This window comes from Paroedura picta, chromosome 13 (genome assembly GCF_049243985.1).
Source record: "Paroedura picta isolate Pp20150507F chromosome 13, Ppicta_v3.0, whole genome shotgun sequence".
Taxonomy (NCBI): domain Eukaryota; kingdom Metazoa; phylum Chordata; class Lepidosauria; order Squamata; family Gekkonidae; genus Paroedura; species Paroedura picta.
In genome coordinates, this window is record NC_135381.1 from 6,945,281 (window position 1) to 6,967,040 (window position 21,760).

General features: G+C 48.9%; 1 protein-coding gene and 1 non-coding gene across 26 annotated transcripts in view; one reads left to right on the plus strand and one right to left on the minus strand.

Moving 5' to 3' along the window:
- Positions 1-21,760, plus strand: part of FBRSL1 (fibrosin like 1) — a 668,249-nt gene that overhangs the window by 120,974 nt on the left and 525,515 nt on the right. The gene's annotated exons all lie outside the window — the stretch shown is intronic.
- On the minus strand, positions 9,770-9,874 carry LOC143823278 (U6 spliceosomal RNA). The gene has a single exon (XR_013226441.1). It is a non-coding gene; the product is annotated as a U6 spliceosomal RNA (small nuclear RNA).

A 21,760-nucleotide genomic window follows, 5' to 3' on the forward strand; every position in this document is an offset into this window, starting at 1 on the left:
GAACAAAAAATTATTACCAATTAAAAAGAGCTAACCATTTTATTTATTTATGTTGTAAACTGCCCTGAGACCTATTTGGAGAAGGGTGGTCTAAAAATTAAATAATAATAATAATAATAATAATAATAATAATAATAATAATAATAATAATAATAATAATAATAATAATTTATTGCCACCTCCGTTTCCTGTACGTTTTGTGTAATTCCAGTGGTTCCCAACCTTCCTAATGCTGTAACCCTTTAATACAATTCCTCATCTTGTGGTGACCCCCCAACCATAAAATTATGCAAGGGTTCTTTCACAGAAATTAAACCGAAACTGACCACTGGCGTGAAGATCCATTGTTCAGGATTGTATATAAATTGTTTTTTTTTCCCTGGGGTTTCTCAGTTCAGTTCTGCCTCTTGTCCCACCATGCCGATCTCGCTCTTTTCCGCTTTCCAGACAGACGAACGCTCTATCTCGATCTACCCCACAAGGCTGTTGTGTGGATGGCACTCTCCTCCCCGGCCAAGCTGCTTGCCTTGCCGCGACCCCAAAGGGGTCCTGGCCCCCAGGTTGAGAACCACTGCCTTAATAGATTATTTCCCCCCCTCTGTAGTGAATGAATAACAAGGCTATTTTTATAGGTCAATCTTGGCAATGCACATTGGGCGTTCATGCCTGTCGGTTCACTGCATCAAGGCACGGATACCGGTGCTGTGAAATTTGGGGTGGTGGGTAGCAAAATCTGAAGACCCAGAAGCCCTGATCCTGCAGCTGAAATTTCCTTGGTGGTACTGTGTCCTGTCCTGTCCTTCCCTTCCCTCTCCCCAGGTGCTGGTTCACATTGCAAAAAAAAACCCCTGCGCCCCATTGAGCAAGCTAGACAGCTTCCACTCAGACATAACGATTTCCACCCCCCTCCTTTAAGCGGAATGAAGGCTCTGTAATAATGAATTCGGGAGGAAGTCCAATGAAATCCACAGCCACAGGCACTTAGCGGGCCGTGCCTGGGCTCTCAGCGAGACGGAATTTACAAGTCACCCTGGGAACGAAAACAATGGAAGCGGCGTCCTTCGAAGATGCAGGGGGAAGATTATAAAAACGGGAGCCTTTGCCAAGGAAGAGGCAGGCGGGCGTCTTGCAAATGTACAAATGGCGCTTTTATTGGGACTAATTGCAAACCCTTTTGTCTGATACCTCCCGATCGGTGTCGAGTGCCTTCCTGTCTGCCGGCCGCTTGTTCCGGATATGGCTCTTGTCGTTTTATGTATCTTCCCCCCCCTCCCAATCTCTTTGTAGACAGGCCCAGCGATCTGTCCGCCCCTGCCGATTCTGAGGGGTGATATATAAAAATGCCAAGCGTCACAGCAGTTGTGGTGACTGGTGTGCATCGGAGGAAAAGGGGGTTCTAGGAGGGGTTCTAGCATCGGAGGAAAAGGGGGTTCTAGGAGGGGGTTCTAGCATCGGAGGAAAAGGGGGTTCTAGGAGGGGGTTCTAGCATCGGAGGAAAAGGGGGTTCTAGGAGGGGTTCTAGCATCGGAGGAAAAGGGGGTTCTAGGAGGGGGTTCTAGCATCGGAGGAAAAGGGGTTCTAGGAGGGGATTCTAGCATCGGAGGAAAAGGGGGTTCTAGCATGCTCAGTGCATGGAGGTACATGGCACCACCCTTCCTGGGGATAACTGTACCAGGGATGGCTGGGTCACATGAGTCAGTGGTCTTTGCTTTCTCTGCAGCAGGGTTGTGGGTCCCCCACTCTTGCTCATTTTGGCTTCCCATTTGCTGGGTACCATCATCTGGAATGTTGGCCGTCTCCCAGGTACCAGCGTCTGGAAGTCCGCAGCTCTCTCCTCCCCAAAATGGTATAGTCCAAGAGTGGCCAAACCGTGGCTCTCCCAATATCCATAGACTACAATTCCCATGAGCCCCAGCCAGCTGGGAAGTACAAGACCATCAAGAGAGCCAGTTCGGTGTATTAAGCTCCCTGGATCCAGAGTGTGCAGGGCCTTAGAAGCCTGAACGATCGTTTTAATTTAAGTCCGGAAATGAGTGAGTTCTTTTCACCACAGTTCTTTAAACCTTGGTCAAATGTGATCCATACAGCCAATGCCTGCTTTACTGGGATAATTATCGCTGCAGGGGATTCTTTTTTAACCCCCCCCCCCCCCGGCTGTTTTTCCTCCGAATAAGACGTTTGTGCACCCTAAAGCAGCAAGTTAGCAATATCCCCGAAAATGCCATTCACGCAACCCTGATAGCTCAAAGCCATCTTGACTGCATCAAAAGTTGGCCACAGAAGAAAGAGATGTGGCTTTCTGCTCTTACAGCAACACAGCCTGGGACCAGTTTCAGATGTCTCCCCCCCCCTCCCTATAATAACAATAATTCATATAAAATTCCCTTAAAAACGGACTGAAAACATCAAAGTGGAGCCAGAGCTGGCAGCCAAGGTACATCCAGAGATTTCACTTAAAACGTTCACAATCTAAATGCCATATATGTTTTTTTTTTGCTGTGAGGCAAAGATGGCTCCCCTACATATTTGTCCTCATCTCAGAGTAAGAGCACAAAATGAGGCTATCACGCAGTGTAGGGGCTAGAGAGGCAGACTCCAATCTGGAGAACTGTGATTGACTCCCCACTCCCTCCACATGAAGCCAGCGGGGTGGTTTTGGGCTAGTCACAGTTGCAGAGCTGTTCTCTGAGAGCTCTCTCTGCCCCACCTGCCTCACGGGTTGGCTGCTGTGGGAAGAGGAAGGGAAGGCAGTTGTGAGCCGCTTTGTGACTCCTTCATGTAGTGAAAAGCAGGGTTTAATACCCAGCTCTTTTTCTCTTTCCAGCAGCAGGCAGCTAGGTACTGGGAAAACCCACAAGTAGTAGCATGGGGGTCAAAGTCTGTGGTTACCGTCACTCCTGGCAACTAGAGTGCATTTATATTCTGCCTCTGAATGTGGCCGTTCCTTTTAGGTACTGCAACTCATAACCAAGGATTGGCTGGAGAACTACTCCCTTTTATATCAGCTCGTTGCCGTTCCATGCTTTATTGGCGGCGTGCTTATATCCTCTGAAGCAGGGGTAGTCAACCTGTGGTCCTCCAGATGTCCATGGACTACAATTCCCATGAGCCCCTGCCAGCAAATGCTGGCAGGGGCTCATGGGAATTGTAGTCCATGGACATCTGGAGGACCACAGGTTGACTACCCCTGCTCTGAAGAACCTGCTTCCACTGTCGGTCATCCAGCTAGTTCTAGGAGCCAGCGTGCTATAGTGGTTAAAAATGGCAGCTGCTAATCGGGCAAGCTTGGTTCGATTCCCCGCTCCTCCACATGCAGGCATCTGGGCAACCTTGGGCTTATCACAGTCTTGACAGTGCTGTTCTGACTGAGCAGTCCTGTCGGAGCTCTCCTCCCCCCTCAACTACCTTACAAGGTGTCTGTTGTGGAGAGAGGAAGGGAAGGCGATCGGCAGCCGCTTTGAGACTCCTTCGGGCAGGGAAAAGCGGCAGGGGCTCCTGGGAATTGTAGTCCATGGACATCTGGAGGGCCGCAATTTGACTACCCCTGGTCTAGGGTCATGTCGACCTACCCTCCCACCCCTCCCAAATTGGCCAATGATGGGCCTGGAGGGATCGGGAAGAGGAGGGGCTTTGCAACTATATTCTGCTTGATTGCGCCACTTCTGGGGCTTCTCAAAGCCTTGAGAATGTTTCAGAGGTTTCTCAACAGCCAAGAGGGCTGCCTTATGGCCAGATGGGGGGCACCGTGCTAGCATTAAAGGGTAGCTGTGTGCTGGACGGTGACCGGCCATCCGTAGCTTTGGGCTTCTTTGAAGAAAGAATCTGCATCTAATTTAAACCCAGCTGTCGACTAGGGTGGCTGCGGTGTTTGATTTTAACAAAGATAATGGCCTGCAGGACCCGCTATTGTTTAAGGGCGCGCGCGTGTGTTAAAGTTAAATAATATCCTCTGGTTTTATGAGGTTGTTACGTTAAGAACTTGCTTCTATTAAGCCCTGGACCTTCTATGAAACTGTTGGATGCGCTCCAAGCCTTTTAATATGAGACCTGCATTTGGGGGCAAATCAAAGCACGCATGCCGTTTGCTGAACGCACCGTTGCCTCCACACAAATAATGATAATCACCCAGATATTTTTTAATCAGAAAGGACTGGCCTCGGATACGTTATTGCATTCTTCAGAACAGGCCTGCTCACATCAATCGACAGGCTACCTACGAGAGCGATTAGGGTTTCCCTGGGCTGGCAAAGTGTAACCGAGTCCCTTTTCTTTCTGATTTAGCTGGGGCTGAAGCCCAAAGCCAGTGTGATGTGACTCAGCCTGGAGAAAGGGAGGTTGAGAGGGGACATGATAGCCCTCTTTAAGTATTTGAAAGGTTGTCATTTGGAGGAGGGCAGGATGCTGTTCCCGTTGGCTGCAGAGGAGAGGACACGCAGTAATGGGTTTAAACTACAAGTACAATGATATAGGCTAGATATCAGGCTGTGATGATTTGAGCCCACCAAAAAACAAGAGGATGGACCAAAATATTTCAAAATACCAACTAAGGACTAAGCAACCAATCTGTGTAGACGGACAGTGTAATACAGCTGATGCTTTTGATGAAAGCTCAAAGTCAGAATCTGGAGAATTATCAGAACTTGTCAGAATTTAGTGACATGAAAATAAAGTTGTGATGATTCGAACCCAGGACTCTTCTGGCCCTCTTGCCACTACCACAGATAGGCTGCCAAATTCATGACGAGCGCCTTTCCTGTGTGCTCTTGCATATGAACATACAAAGGCCTTTGCAGGACTGAGGCTTGTGGAGAAACGGTAACCTTCTAAGAACCATATTTTAGAGACATGTTGTGCACGCACGGGCCCCATAACCTCTGCGCAAGGCATCTACCCTTCCCCGCCGCACAGCTGATTGCCGCTGCTTTTCAGCATTTGCTGTCAAACGCCACTTTGCGGCTTCCATTATCGGCACTGCTTTCCCCAAGCAATTAGAATGATGAAAACACCTTGCCGATGAGCTAGCGCTAATTAAAGGCAGAGCAGAACACAGCCATTCTTTGCTAAATGCGATCAGCCATTCGGCGCGTCGGCGCTGATGTACAAGGCTGCCGTTCCTCCGAACAAGCGCCGTGCCACGATGTCGTGCTTTGAAGCAACGATGCTAGAAGCTTGGAACAAGTGTGCGTGGGGAGCTGGCAGGTGGGGGTGGGGTTGGGGGAGCGGAGCATAAACAGCCTTTTCAGGAATTAATGATCGTGAGACCCCCCAGACGAGGCCTCTGCTAATGACAAGGTATTACGGCACAGGTTAATGGAAACCAAATACCAATTTAACATTGTGAACCTTGAGCAAATTGAGTTCAGCACATCAGAAGCCCTTGAAGAGATACTCTGAACTAAGAGGATGGGTGTGTGTGTGTGCTGGAACCATTAATACAAGATGGCAGGAGAAAATAATGGCTTTTAATAAGTTCCTTGTGATCTGTTTGGAGGATATGAATGAATAGTTGTAAGGATTTCTACACACACACACCATTGATGCATGTCTTGGGGCGGGGGATGCGTTCCCTCCAAGAAATCCTTCACGATAGGAGGGAGCAGGGAATCGATTTTCAGCACATTACTGATGGAGCCTTGCTCCTCACTCTTGGTCCTTTGTATTTCAGATATTTATAAGCCGCTTCTTCTAAAAGAGGTCTCATGTGGCATTTACGGCATAAAAATGTAGCACGTATTTTTTTAAAGTGTAATTCAACATACATACCGTTAATCATGGCCACCTCATGAGAAGGAAGGACTCCCTGGAGAAGAGCCTAATGCTGGGAACGACTGAGGGCAAAAGAAGAAGGGGACGACAGAGAATGAGGTGGCTGGATGGAGTCCCTGAAGCAGTCGGTGTGAGCTTAAATGGACTCTGGGGAATGGTAGAGGACAGGAAGGCCTGGAGGATCACCGTCCATGGGGTCGTGATGGGTCGGACATGACTTCTCACCTAACAATGAAAACAACCGTTAAATGTGACTAAAGATTCAATAGGGTGTCCTAGAATGTGAGGGGAATTACCAGGAAAGAGAGGTAGGCCCAAGCAACGTGGAGATTTCACTTACGGTGCGCACAGGAAGTAACATAATCAAGCTGTGATTGCCTGGTGATGCTCTGGTATTTGGACAAAAACTCCATGATGAAAATGGCTTCTACCAGAGAGCTTTTCCCCCAGATACTACAGCACCACTTGGATATCCTCTGTGGGTTGACATCACTTCCTGTCATGCTGGAAATGATGTCATCATATCTCCAGCACCAGGGCTTTCCTTTATCTCCTGGTAAGTCCCTGTGCTGGTCAGCTGATTGGCATCGAGAGAGAGGAGCCTGGTGGCAGGGGACCCCAGCGTCCACCAAGGGAGCCAGCAACCCTAAAACCCTAGTGTGTTGGTTCCCAGCAAGCCTGAACTCAGGCAGCATAATAAGAATGTTAAGTACCAGAGAAACTGAGGATATTGAAAATACATTGTTTGGTCCAAGCTGCCAGAGCAAGCTCAGCTTGCAGTACACATTTGCAAAAGGTAATGCAGTGATTGGCTGGCTGAAGCAGGCTTTTATTCCAATTACCGTATATACCCACATATAAGCCGAGGAGGGCCTTTTCAGTGTGAAAAAATGTGCTGGCTTATACGCGAGTATATAGGGTAATTCGTTCCTCTCAAAATTTCGCTTGTCTGAGCATCAGGTTGGAATCTCCTTCTCCGGCATGTTTTGGACAAGGCTTGTCTGGCAAAAGCTTTGTTTGCTCAAGTGGATCCACTTTTCTCCATTCCTCCCGGAGATATCTCTTTCTCTCACACCGGAGAACATACTGGCACACAAATAAGCTGAATGGAACTTCAAACTTGAGGAGCGGCAAAGTCCTTTTAAAACAAGGGAGTTCTCTGTTTTGTTCTTCAAAATGGTGCTTAGGAAACAAAGGAAAGGGCCTGGGGGCGGGGCTCTGAATAAAGTCGGTTGTTGGTGTCCTCTCCATTTTCAGGGAATATAAAAGCATCTGTTACAAGGATGGGATGTTTTAGTTGGTGGAACAAAGGCAGCTTGAGTTCTTGCTTCCTTAGATCAAAACCTTGCCTGCTTAGGGATGGACCCTTTGTTTACCCTTTGACTAAGCAAACCCTTCTCCAGCTATAATCTAAAGGTGACCAAACTGTGGCTCTCCAGATGTCCATGGACTACAATTACCATGAGCCGCTGCCAGCGTGTAAGCAGGGAGGTAATGGGAATTGTAGTCCGGGGACATCTGGAGATCCAGTTTGGATACCCCTACAGAAATTCGATCATGATAACATCATCTGTTCAGTTGTGTCCGACCCTCGGCGATTCTACAGGAAAATCTCCGCCATGCACCCCTGTCTCTAACTGCTTCTTTTAGTTGGTTCATGGTCATCCCTGTATCAGCTTTGATCGATCTGTTTTATTATTTTATTTTGTGTATTAGTGTGTATTGGGGGGTTTATGGATTTTATTCTATGGTTTTATTGGGGGTTTTATGCTGTAACTCGCCTTGAGCCTCCGGGGAGAGGCAAGTAACAAGTCTAATAATAAAACCAGAGTCCAGTAGCACCTTTAAGACCAACAAAGATTTATTCAAGGCGTGAGCTTTCGAGTGCAAGCACTCTTGGCCAGACTGTGATCTTCTTACATGACAGGGAATATATAGCAAAAATCAATTCTGTTACATCAGTAGACTGTGTCACCACCAAATACAGCCAATCCCCTAGGGCAGGGGTAGTCAACCTGTGGTCCTCCAGATGTTCATGGACTATAATTCCCATGAGCCCCTGCCAGCGTTTGGAGGACCACATCTGGAGGACCACAGGTTGACTACCCCTGCCCTAGGGGATTAGAGATAAATACAGGTGGGGTCACCTCTCTCAATATGTCCCCCAGATGTAGATCTAGTGATCTTCTTCTTCTTCTTCTGCTGCTGCTTATAAGCACATGCTTATTTGCATTTGGGGAAATTCATCAATGAGATTTGCTCTGTGGTTATCGGTGTTTTGCACACTGTTGTTGAATGGTCTTGTGGTCTTTAGACTCGGTCAAAATGTCCGGGCTCAGCCTTCGACAAGATGACCAACTGTTTATTTGTTTATTATTTATTTTTGCAACTGCATCTGGCATGGTGCTCCAATGCTTTTAATTTCCACCTCCCTGGTGTGCAAGAAGAAAACAATTCACGCGGCAATGACAGGTGAGAGGCTCTGTGCATTTGACTGAGCGCAAAACTCGGTTACATAAATCTTCTGCTTTTTCCATTGACCTGGAAGTGTCCGTTGGTGTTCCCGCTAATTGAGGTAATTATGAAATAGAAAAGGGCTGGGAGTGGGAATGGAAATGCATCGCCCGGTACTCTTCGAGCCGTTTGCTTTGTCAAGGGGGAGAAGGAAAAAAAAGGATTGCTCATTTGCAACGTTAACTCAGCCAAATTAGCAGCAATTTAAGCTCTCTTAATTTTCTGGGAAATAATTTGCAGTAGGGGAAAAAAATGCGCGGCGCTCTTAATAATAAAAAATACTAAAAGACGACCATTACGGCATGCCTACCAAGAGAGTCACCCGCTCTGATCCAACTTTTCAGGCTTCATTAATCAGGAATGCAGAGATGACCTTGTCTGTCTGGCTATGTCTGTCCCTACTGTAGAGGTGCCAACCTCCAGGTAACACCTGGAGATCTTCCCCTATTACAAGGATGGCCAAACTATGGCTCCCCGGAGGGATATGGGCTACAGTTCCTATGAACTTATGCCAACTGGCCATGCTGGCAGGGGCCCGTGTTAATCATAGTCCATGGGTGTCTGGAGCAGGGGTAGTCAAACTGCGACCCTCCAGATGTCCATGGACTACAATTCCCAGGAGCCCTTGCCAGCATTCGCCAGCGAATGCTGGCAAGGGGTCCTGGGAATTGTAGTCCATGGACATCTGGAGGGCCGCAGTTTGACTACCCCTGGTCTGGAGAGTCACAATTGAGCCACCCGTGCCCTATTACAACCAGACCATGAAGATCAATTCCTTTAGAGAATATGGCTGCTCTGGAGGGTGGACTTGAGCAGGCAACCCTATCCAACTGCTCTTGTGTCTCAAGGGACAGTCCCTGTTGGCTAACTGCTCTTAAGTTTTGTTGCAGTGAGTTTGTAGAGATGGTAATGGGGGGCGGGGAGGGGGCGGGACTGAAGTGCGCCTTGACTTGTACTCCGGCTTACACAGGCTCCTGCGTTCGGACTATGGAGACAAGTCATGACTAGGGGCACAAGCTGTACACTTGGTAGCTACTCTTGTGCAAGACTGCGGCTGGGTCCAGTGCGCCATCTGACTCAGCATTGTCACTTCGGATATCTGTGATGAGTGTCTAAAGCAGCCTCTCTCAACTTTTTGACCATTGAGAACCCCCTGAAACATTCCTCAGGCTTTGAGAAACCCTGGAAGTGAAGTGATGGTGCAGAATATGGTTGGGAAGCCCCTCCCTCTCCCTATCATTGGCCCTTTTAGGAGGGGAGGGTGGGAACATGACCGTATATGGTCATTTCTCCTGGTAAACATTTAATAAAATTTAAATATATATTAAAATTTATTAACTTTCCGGGCCATCAAGAGAAAGCCTGTTCTAAAGGAAAATATGATGGACAGGAATTTAGCAGCTGATAAGGTTATATTCCGATCACTGTCGAGCACCATCAGGAATGTTTATTAGACAATAAACGCAATAAAACAGGTAAAATCTAGGTAAAAACCGTGAAAGGCCTCATAAATTGGTATGTCATTCTTGCGCAGGGGCCTTGCGAATTTTCCCTGCCCTTTTCCAATTTTAGTTATAGGTGCTGCCAAAGCAGCTGTAATACTCTTCCACGGACAGCATCCACACAGCCTGCTATCTAAATTATCGAGTGGCGAAGCAAAACACGGGGCGTGCAAAATTGCTGCCTTGAAATTGTGCTATGAATTCCCTTCCCTTTAGCCTCACTCATAATCATGCTGTCTTGGACTGGGGTAGCCCATTCAGCACGGCCCGTATCCTACACTGGAGGCGGGTCAGGCGCCATTGTTTAATCCTTTGCTTGGAGGTCCAAAGCGCCCGAAGGCTTGCTCCGTTCCAATCCGTGCAATGGTACGATTCTTGTTTTGCACCGTGCCGGAGACACGTCAGTAACAACTTGAGTCAAATCGCTGGCTCTGTTTCCAGATGATATCCCCATGCCCCTCCTGAGGGCTGGGTTACATAAAGCAGGGGTAGTCAACCTGTGGTCCTCCAGATGTCCATGGACTGCAATTCCCATGTGCCCCTGCCAGCAAATGCTGGCAGGGGCTCATGGGAATTGTAGTCCATGGACATCTGGAGGACCACAGGTTGACTACCCCTGGCATAAGGCACCTGGCCAGGAAGTGTCTTCCCCATTGCTCAGAAGTAACTGGCCCCTGTTAGTAGCCTTGATGTGTTCTTTACGGCAAATGCTGCATACCAGCTGCTCGGGAGCAGTTCTCTATCTGTACACTTGGCTTTTGAACAAGTACTGATTTTCTACGGGTCACCACATCCTTGGGGAGATAAAACTCCATTCTGGAATGAAAACAACGTCGAACATGTGTGACTGTGGAACATAAGTCTTGCGTAGGCGCCCACCGAATGTCACAGGTCTCTGGAGCTGGAGGTTAGTTTGAGGTCCGAATTAACCTTTAAGCCAGGGTTTCAAGAAAACCCTGGGGTTTCTTGATAGCTGTGGATGGGTTTCCTGAATGGGTGGGCGGTGTACATGCACAGTTTACCAGTGACAAGCAATTAAAACAGCAAATGAAACAGTAAACAGATAAGAGTTCAGAAAATGTAAAACCTATTAACAAATTAGCAGCATCTAACGCAGCCTTTTTCAGCCTTTTTACAGTTCTGCAATTCTTGAAACATTCTTCAAGCCCTGAGAAACTCCAGAAATTAGGTCAGCAGGCCACACTATCCTGACAAATACCGCCTCCCCGGAAGTCACAGGTCACCAGAAATGACATCACCCAGATACTCCCACCGGATGTGACATCACACTCCCCTCCCCTTCCAGCGCCAGTAACAGCCCAGCAGACTACTCTGGGCAGGGAACACAACTGGGGCAGGTGTGTGCCACTCAGTTGCCCCGTGATCCCCTCCAATGCGGTTAAGTTGAGGTACTTACCACTGTGGACTCCAGTTATTTCTACGTACAACGAGCCTCGGCCAGCAAGGACTTTATGACCGGGACCTCTCCTCTTTCAACCTCTTCCAGGCCCATCAGTGGCCATTTTGGGAGTGGGGGGGGGGATACATGTTGACATAATCATATTTGGTCATATCATCCAGTAATATTTTAAAAAATTATAAGCCCAAGGGGCTGGTTAACTGGGCAGGACTCCCCCCGTCCATGTCCCCCCTCCCCAAGACAGTGGTATGGGGCTGTGTGCACTGTGGTCGGGTATAGGTAGGGCGGGAAGGATGGTTTTAGATGGGGTTTTGCTGCAGTTATAGGGTTGTATATCTTTGCAATTGTATTTTATGTGGTTTTGTAAATTTTTGTAAACCTCCACAAGCTGGCAGGGTCCAAGAGTGGCGGTCAAGTAAATGCAACTATAAAAAATTTTTTAAATTAAAATATTGAAAATTAATTAAGTTTCACCTAATTGGGAAAACCCCAGAGTTGGACGGAACCTATGTTGAGAAGGCCTGCTCTGTACAGATGCCTGTGAATGCATGTACGCCAGTACTGAAGCACCATGTGCTCAGCTGTCTGCCATTGCAAAAAACCATATCTGCCAAGGTGTATTTTCAGCTCTTGATGAGATGAGTAGGGCTGTTGTGGGTTTTGTTTTTCTTTCTTTCTCCTAGCATATCTTGAACCGAAAGAGCAAACATCCTTGTTGCTGTTGAAGTGAGTCTCTTACAGGCTTGGTGAAGGAAATGTGCTTCATCAGATCCATTGGTCCTGTGCGACATCGCTGTGAATTGGGGCGCCGCTGAAAAGGTGGCCTTTCAGCCCACGCCGTGCCTTCCCAGTCGGAGGCAATTACCTTTGAAATAAAATTTCCGTCGAGTGTGGAGAGGGTGGGCCCATCCTTCCCTTTGCGGTGGCTCCCTTTGAACACACGTCATGCTAGTTAGACCATAATAATTGCTTCTCCCTTATCGGAAGGCGGAGGAGTAATAGCCGCGCTGCCCGGCAAAGGGAAATTTAGAATATCTGGCAGCAAACGGCACCAGCGTAGCCCCACATTGTGACGATACGGTACACTGACTGCGGTAGACTTCCTGTTCTTTTTCCGTGGTGGCTGTTCTCTTTGGGTGGGCTCCCTGCTAGGTCTGTAGGATTGCCAGCCTCCAGGTCCTCTCCTGGAACTGACTCCGATTGACCTGCATACCACACCAATTGCTTGCTTGTTTATTTAAAACAGTGATTCCTCTTCTCCTGGTGGGCTGCGTGCCATTATACCTGACTAAGGTCCCTAATCTCCATGAAACCCCTCTTTCTCAGGCTGTACTGTCAAATCTCCGGGTCTTTCAGGTTGAGACAAGTGCAACTACTAAATGCATTGCACAATATACACCTAATGGGCTGCTCCTACACCAGCTTTTTCCAAGCTTTTGACCTTGGAGGAGTCTAGTAATGGGCCTGGAGGGGTTGGAAGGGGAGGGGCCCCAGGTGGGCGTGTCTATAACTCTGCTTCCCAACCATATTCTGCATGAATGCATCACTTCTGGGGGGTTCCTCGAAGCCTGACGAATATTTCAGGGGGTTCTCAACTGTAAAAAAAGTTGAGAGAGGCTGTTTTAGAGGCATTGATTGATAGACTGCAGGCAGGATAGCCCATAATAATGAGGCATCATCACCAGCAAGTTAAAAACATTTTTGGGGAAGCGATATTGGAAATGTTGTTCCTCCTCCTCCTCCCCCAAACCAAGCAGCCTCTGGGGCAATGTCTGGACAAGAATTAGGATTCTGGTCACCTTCTGCATCTCTCTTCTTCTACCCCCTTGGCTTCTCCAGATTTAAAATGGAGTTCTAACACTTCTGTGTTTTTTTTTAAGTGTGTGTTAATTTCCTCTATTCTTTTAACGATGACAAAAGAGTCGTTCATGGGTGTCCAGAGATTTTGTTCTAAATGATGTATTATTTATTCAGTGGGTAATGGCTCCTTTGTCAATATGTCTTCTGAAGATTCCCCCCCTTCCTTGCACGTTTTCCTTTATAGTCACACACCACAACTATTTAGAATGTGCATTACAGAGTGCATGTGTATTTAGAGACTTGTGTATGTTTTTGTTAATGGGCAATTCATCTTTTTTTTTCCGCTGTGTATTTAGGGACACTTAAATCTGTGGATTACTCTGCTGTTGAACGTTTGCATTAGCTCTGAAAGCAATATAAAGATTTTATTATCTTTGAGGGCGGGTGGGGGAATGCGCTTGTGGCGTGGGGGGGGTGTTGTTGCTCAGGCTGCTTTGTATTGAGAACTCTGATCATCTTCCCGCTGCAGGGAGGCACAATCGGACCACTGAAATGTAGCCCCCCCCCAATCAGCCTGAGCTCATGACTTACTAATAGCAACATGCTTTTTAATGCTCGCTGCCTCTTAGTAAACAGGACGGAAGAGGCGGAAAGCAAAGAAAAAGCACATTGCTATTAGCAGGTCATGAGCTCAGGCTAATTGCTGGGGACACTGCGCAAGACGGCAAGATGAAACTCAGAAAAACCCAATTTGGTGTTTGCATCCAGGATAGGGCGCTCCTGCAGCTGTCCTTCCTTCCTTCCTTCCTTTCTTCCTTCCTTCCTTCCTTCCTTCCTTCAAAGAGTGGCTACAGTGGATCAAAACTGCATCATTTAGCAGGTGTGAAAGTGTCAGAGCAGTGTGTGCGTTATGTGCTATCAAGTAATTTCTGATTAATGGCAACCCTAGGAATTAATGATCTCCAAAACGTACTGCCGTTAACAGCCATGTTCTGGTCTTGCAGGCTGAAGGCTGTGGCTCCCTTTATTGAGTGTAGCCATCTAACATCGAGTCTTCCTCTTTTCCTGCTGCCTAGGCACATTAAAAGTTCCTGGTGAGGGTATTGGACAACTGTGGGGAGGGGGGGGGGGCGTTGAGATCCAGTGTGGCGTAGTGATTAGGAGCAGCAGACTCTAATCTGGATAACCGGGTTTGAGTCCTCCACTCTTTCACCCAGGCCTACTGGGTGTCCTTGGGTGAGTCCCAGTTCCCTCAGAGCTCTCTCAGCCCACCTGCCTCACAACAGGCCTGGGTGCCCCACCCGCTAACTGTGTGTGAGCCAGGTATGCCTGTGCTTGTATTTGAAGAGAGACCATTATCAGTGGCTATTCCTCTGGAACTAAATTTTTAGCTATCCAGCTGTGTCCATCAAACCAGGGAAAGCTTCCTTAGGCAGTGACAGTGCAAAATGAAAACGTAAGGAGCCTCAGGCATAGTTCTGTATTTTTTTTTTCCAGTGAAAGGAAAATCTTGAGAATGGGAACTCCCCATTACTCTGCAAACCCGGCATCCTCTTTTGCATTTCAGGTCCTTACCAGTATAAGAGGTGGCGGCTCCATTCTTGGTATGCAGCTGGGCTTGCCCGAGTAGAATGATAGCGTTTTTCGTCGTCAGAGCTGCTGTCATTTGAGAAGTGCTGGAAGATGTCAGCATCAGGACGTGCCAGTCTATTAAGACTTAATTTCCAGCCTTCTGTTTTAGTCAACCTTTGCTTGGAAACATCCCGATGTTGTACGCCTGCTCTGGGAAGCTTGTGTGTGTGTGTCAGGGCACACACAAGCATATTGTTCTGAGTGAGGTTGGATGATAGGCAGAATCAGAATCATACGGTGCTGGAAGAGACCACAGAAGGCCAGCCAGGCCAACCCCCCAGCACAGAGTCCTAGATTCATAGAGTTGGAAGGGGCCAGGCAGGCCATCTAGTCCAACCCCCTGCTCAACGCAGGATCCGCCTAAAGCATCTGTAGAATCCTAGAATCCTAGAGTTGGAAGGGGCCAGACAGGCCATCTAGTCCAACCCCCTGGTCCATGCAGGATCAGCCTAAAGCATCCAGGATAAGTATCTGTCCAGCCTACTTAAAAAAATCTGTCAAACGTTTATCAGATGATATGATAATCAACAGTCATGTCAACCTGCCCCCTCTCCCAAAATGGCCATTGATGGGCTGGGAGGGGGTGGGAAAGGGAGCAGCCCTGGGTAGGCACGTTCACAGCTATGCTTCTCAACATTACAAATTTAGAGTCCCGTGGCACCTTTAAGACCAGCAAAGTTTGATTCAAGGTCTGAGCTTTTGTGTGAATGTACACTTCCTCAGATACAACAACAACAACAAGTGATCCCAGCAATATTCTGCATGATTGCACAATTTCTGGGGCTTCTCTGAAGAATGTTTCAGAGGTTTCTCAAGGGTATAAAAGTTGAGGAAGGCTGCCCAAGGAGTAAAAACTGCAGGAAAAACGATGCACATTTACCACTGGGTCCTTCCAACTCTGCAGCTGCCTCCCTTGGTGCAATGTGGGAGCAGACAGTGACTACCGCAGACTGCTTAATAAATTGATAGTTTGGCCTGTTCAGAACCGACATGAATGACTGCTAAGTAATCTTAGCCAGAGGTAATTTGAGCAAGGGTGGGTGGGGGGGGGGGGAGAAGCAGCACCAAGTAGTAAAGGGAAATGGTAAACTGCCCCTTGGCTATGCTGTTCCAGCTACAAGAGCCCTGGTGTCCCTTGTTAGCAATTTGTACGGGGGGTGCGAAGCTTTCTCATCACTGTGTCCGGGGGAGGGCTTTGCTACGGTTTTCAATTATGGGCGCATGAGACCATTAGTGAGAAACTCCTCCAGCAGCAGGTAATGGCAATCAAAAATCCTGCACCCATGGCAGCTTCCAGGGTCAAGGCATTTGATAAATTTCCAGGGTCAAGGCATCTGATAAAGTATGATAAATAAATTTCTTGTAGAACTGTGATAAATAATTGGCTTCAGCAAAACAGGCTGAAAAACACTTCTTGCTCCCCTTAAATCCCGTGCTTTGTTTATTTTGCACAGGCAGTAAGGGTGGCTTTCAGAAATGCTGCGAGCCACCAGGTCAACAGTGTGATATCCCCTGCTGGATCAAGCCCCAAATTCTTCTAGTTCAGCCTTCTGCTTGCAGGTCCCAGGTTCAATCCCCCCCCCCGACACGCCCAGTTGAAAGGATCAGGTAGCAGGTGATGCAAGAGACCTTTGCCTAAGATTCTAGACCAGGCTTTCTCAACTTTTTTTTACCATTGAGAAACCCTTGAAACATTATTCAGGCTTCAAGAAACCCCAGAATTGGTGCAATTGTGCAGAGCAGGGGTAGTCAAACTGCGGCCCTCCAGATGTCCGTGGACTGCAATTCCCAGGAGCCCCTGCCAGCGTTCGCTGGCAGGGGCTCCTGGGAATTGTAGTCCACGGACATCTGGAGGGCCGCAGTTTGACTACCCCTGGTGCAGAGTATGGTTGGGAAGCAGAGCTGTGGACACACCCAGCCGAGGCCCCTCCCCGTTTTACAGGCCCTGCGGAATGCTGAAAGCTCCCGCAGGGCCCGTAGCTCTTCCAGGAGCTCATTCCACCAATGTATTTGTGCGCTCCGACTAAATGCTCCCGGGAAACTGAAAAGCCAGTTACGAAGGCCTGTTGCTCCCCCTCTCACGTCTGAAGTATGGTGATGCTATCTGCCTCAAGTACATTGCCTTCTGATGCCTCTGGAGCGGCATGCTCTGTCCACGTTTCCCTTCTTCCCGCTAGGAAGTTCTGCTGCCCCTGTTCAAAATGGCTGCCCGCTGGCCAAGAAGGGCAACACAGATCAGATCATTTGCATGGCATTTCCTTCCTTTCACTTAGAGGCCAGATGTGCTGGTCGGGGGCCTGGTACGAACACGGCCAGCTTCCTTTACCGATGGCTCTGTGTGTTGGCTTCGTTTCTTATCCTGACAGGCCTTTTGTGCTCCAGGGCATGTGTAAGAAGAATTAAATGCAACCTGTCAGAGTCCTCTGCAGGTTAAGGGACGAGAGATAGTGGAAAGGGATTAAGGATTAAAGGGTGACGGCTGGAGCAGCTACACATGCGCACGAGCGCACATGTACACAGGCATGCTTCTCTTCTGCAGGTCTCTTCTGCAGCGGGCTCCTGCCGGCTCATATTTATGAGGTGTTGCCTGGGATGATGGCAGAGGCTTTTTGAGATTTGTGTGTGTGTCTGAGCAGAGGCAGATGGTGAGGGCTGGGGAAACCAGAAGTCTTTGATTTGCCAGGTTCCAAAGAGAGTTTGTGCACAAGGAGTAGATGCAATTTGTTTCTCAAAGGTTCTCGCTAAAAGCACGGTTCCCATTTTGAGAGGTGATACTTTTCCGGTGTGTATGGCCTCTGGCTAGTTCGAGTCATATGCAGAGCTAGCAAAGTTGGTGAAGCGAAGGCACTCAGAACCAGATGGCTCGGAGGGAAGAGTGTTTGCTTGGCATGCAGAAGGTCCCCGGTTCAATCCCTGGCATTTCCGGGACCGGGTAGTCAGCGATGCAAAAGAGCTCTGCAGAGACAATGTTGACCTGGGCAGGCCAAGGGTCTGATTTGATATAAGGCAGCTTCGCGTGTGCTTTGAGCAGAAGGCTGGTCGCTCACTGAGAGCGTCTGGTTTATTGAAATCAGTAATCAGAGTTCTCTTTTTAAAATGAAAAGTTGAGAGAGGGGAGAGGGTGGGTCAGAGGGGATCAGCATCAGTTCTGGGAAAGCAGTTATATTCGAGCCTGGTAGCACTTGGGAGACCAATGTGAGTCTCAGGGTATAAGTTGGGCTGGGCAAACTGTGGCTCTCCAGATGGACAACAGTTCCCATGAGCCCCTGCCAGCATGGCCAACTGGCAGGGGCTCGTGGGAATTGTAGTCAGTGGACATCTGGAGAGCCGCAGGTTGGTTACCCCGGGATAAGCTTTTGAGAGTAAAATGTGGTTAAGAGGGGCGGCCTCCAATCTGGAGAACCTGGGTGCAAGCTGGGTGACCTTGGGACATTCACAGTTCACTTGCAGAGCAGTTCTCTCACAGCTCTCTCAGCCCCACCTACCTCAAAGGCTGTCCTTTGGGACTCCATAGGGTAGTCAAAAGTAGAGTCTTTTCCTCCTCCTTCTATAAAATAATAATTGTAATAGCGTAGGGAACAGAAAAAGGCTTTGTGTGTTTCTCCCTGCCTCCTGTCCAGATGTTGCTCCTGGCAAATTGGATGTATTTTCCTAAACCTGATTCCTTTATCCTCCCCAACTTTAATCTTTGCTTTGAAACCTGCTCCGTGTGTGTTTCGGAGAAAGTATTTGCCAAAATAATCAGGAGGTAGGAGGACTGGAGACACCTTCACACCTCACAGCAGCTGGACAGAGGCATGTGCGGTTGAGGCCCGAGGCTTGCCGCATTGGAGCTGTAATGAGTTCCTTCATTTCTTGTTTGAATGTGTCAAAAGTCACCTTCCCTTTCTGGCCATTTTCTCATCCTGTTGCAAAGTTTGCTGCTGTCCGAGAATCTCGGTTGGTAGGCACGTAACAAACCACAGTTTGCTCCCACCCTGAGTCAGGCAAACGGAAATACTCATGTGCACAGCGTATGATTAGAGTATGGAATTCACTGCCAGAAGATGTAGTAATGGCCACTGGCTTTAAAAGGGGGTTAGGCAGATTCATGGAGGATGGGTCTATCAGAGGCCACTAGCCATGGTGAGTTAAGGGAACCTGCCTGGAGAGAGGCAATCAACCTCTGAATCCCAGTGCCAGGAGGCAAGATCAGAAGAAGCCCTTGGCCTCCATGCCCTGTTGTTGGCCCTCCAGGAGAACTGGTTAGCCACGGTGTGAGACGGGATGCTGGACTAGATGGACCCCTGGTCTGATCCAGCAGGGCTCTTCTTATGTTCTTAGGAAGGTTTCAGCCTCTATGCCCTGTTGTTGGCCCTCCAGAGGAACTGGTTGGCCATTGTGTGAGACAGGATGCTGGACTAGATGGACCCCAGGCCTGATCCAGCAGGGCTCTTCTTATGTTCTTATGAAGGCTTCGGACTTTATGACCTGTTAATGGCCATCCAGATGAATTGGATGGCCACTCTGTGAGACAGGATGCTGGACTAGATGGACCACTAGTGTGATCCAGCAGGGCTTTCCCCCTGTTCTTTTGAAGACCTGAGCTTCTATTCCCTGTTCTCCAGAGGAACTGGATGGCCATTGTGTGAGACAGGATGCTGGACTAGATGGACCCCTGGTCTGACCCAGCAGGGCTCTTCTTATGTTCTTATGAAGGCTTCGGACTTTATGCCCTGTTAATGGCCATCCAGATGAATTGGATGGCCACTCTGTGAGACAGGATGCTGGACTAGATGGACCACTGGTCTGATCCAGCAGGGCTCTTTTTATGATTAAGCCTTCACCATCAAGTGGCTTCCTTCCTTCCTTCCTTCCTTCCTTCCTTCCTTCCTTCCTTCCTTCCTTCCTTCCTTCCTTCCTTCCTTCCTTCCTTCCTTCCTTCCTTCCTTCCTTCCTTCCTTCCTTCCTTCCTTCCTTCCTTCCTTCCTTCCTTCCTTCCTTCCTTCCTTCCTTGCCTGCCTGCCTGCCTGCCTGCCTGCCTAACCTTTGTCCTCGTTCTGGTTTTGCACACAAGGGAAGGCAAGAGAGCTCAAGGCCATGGACTTCCAGGCTGATCGTCACCATGATTAAACCAGACTTCTTGATGCAGTGTTAGAGCCTGTGAGCAGGAGCAGCCTTCCCCAGAGCTTGTGTGCCCAGGGGTGGGGTGGGGGAGCCCCACAGGCGGCTCCTGAATCGGAGCGCGAAGTAAACCCAGGCCCGCATTGGCAAGGTGCTGCTCTTTTCAAAGCGCCCTGGCTCGTTCTGCCACTTAATTTAGCAAGGGGAGCTGGTCTTGCCGAGCCACGCTTGGCGGGTAGGGGTGAGCTGCAAGGCTTTCTAGCAGAGCGGGATCAATACGGACAAAGGCTGATTAAGACTCTACAAGTAGCGGGGCCTGCCTGGCACATTCCTTCAACTCTCCCGCAGATCCCATTTGGGGCGCATTGTTCCCTTCTGCTCTTAGATTATCTTTAATGTTAAAGGAATCCAATTCCATCATGTTAAGATTAGGTTGTCCTGCTGGGCAGAGCGTGAGCGCCAGATGCCGACCGCTTCAAAGGCACGGGAACAATTCTGCCGGTTTGGTTTAGCTTTCCAGGGGCTTTATTAGAAAAGGCTGTGTGGTTCAATCAACGTAGGCCAGGCATGACTAATAGGTTTCTTTTTCTTTTCTTTTTTTAAAGCAGTGTAGTAGTGGATTGGATGGAGAGGCAGGCGGCAACTGGGAGGGTCCCGGGTTCAAATCCTCACGCTCTCAGCCTCTCCCTCTCCCGTAGCATTGCTGTGAGAATGAAACGGGTTGCGAGGAGAACCACAGCCTGCCTCTCCCTGGGCTCTCTCTGGAAGAAGGATGATTTCGTCTGCGCGGGTAACGGGCCTCATTGCATGAACTGGGCAACCTGATTAAAATGCGGCAAGCTTAACATGACTGGCTGGGCGGCCAAAGTGTGGCTCTCCGGATGCCCATGGACTTCAATTCCCATGAGCCCCTGCCAGCAGGGGCTCATGGGAATTGTAGTCCATGGAGAGCCACAATTTTCAGGTCAACTAGTGAGCTAACCCTAAGCAGGGTCGGTACTTTGGACTGGGGGGGGGGGAGAGGGACCAAGGAGGACTACTTCTCACTCGTGTTGAAAGCTGGGGCTGTGACTTGACAGCGCTGTATTACACACACACACACTCACTCACACACTCACAAACACACTTATTACTTGGCCGTGCATATGTCCAATAGAGTCGAATTGGGTTTCCTCTTTGCAGCCCCATCAGTATTTTCAAAAGGGTGCGTCACCGTGTTTTGCCCTGGCAGCTGTCTGTAAATGGGCCGTGTTCCCGTCCATCGGTCCTGCCCTCCTAAATGCACCGCCGTGAGCCTCTAGCTCCGTAGTAGAGCACTGCGTTTCAGACAGAAGGCCCTAGATTCAGGCAGGGGCTATGCCTGCCTGGAGAGAGCCTCTTCCCAAGCATTGCACGAGCCGTCGTAGCTGGTGTCGAGCGAGATGGCCCAGCGGTCACGGTGCTGCAGTGGTTTGAGGATCGCCAGGCAAAGTGTGATTAAAACATTATCCTAGTAGCAGGGAAATTCACATGTCCCACCAGCTGGACCTGTTGCAGCCTGAAACATCGCATGTACTTCCTGAATTATCCCATCAGACCTTCCCGGGGAAGGGAACCTCCGTCGCCAAAGGACACATCCGCTGCTCTTGATCAATGGGTACATCCAGCAGGTTGGGCCTGTCCACGGCTTTCCTGAATGAAGCCCTGCCTGCTTTCCCACTTGATCGGCAGAGGGTGGGATGTGACTTCCACTTTACACAGGCCAGTCACTAAGGTTGGAGCAAGGCACATTTGCGCCTGTGTGTAAAGAACCGGCAAGTCACAGGGAATTTATGGCGACCAGCACAGGGGTTTTGAGGCGAGAGATGTTCAGAAGTGATTTCCCCGTGGCTGCCTGAGCCCTCGAATTCCTTGGTGGTCTCTCCTCCAAATATTCAAAAGGGCCGACCCTGTTCGGCTTCCACGATCTGACGGGATTGGGCCGGCCGGAGCTGTCTAGGTCACGGCCCACAGGGCCTTTGGGTGGCTATTTTTATTGCATGCC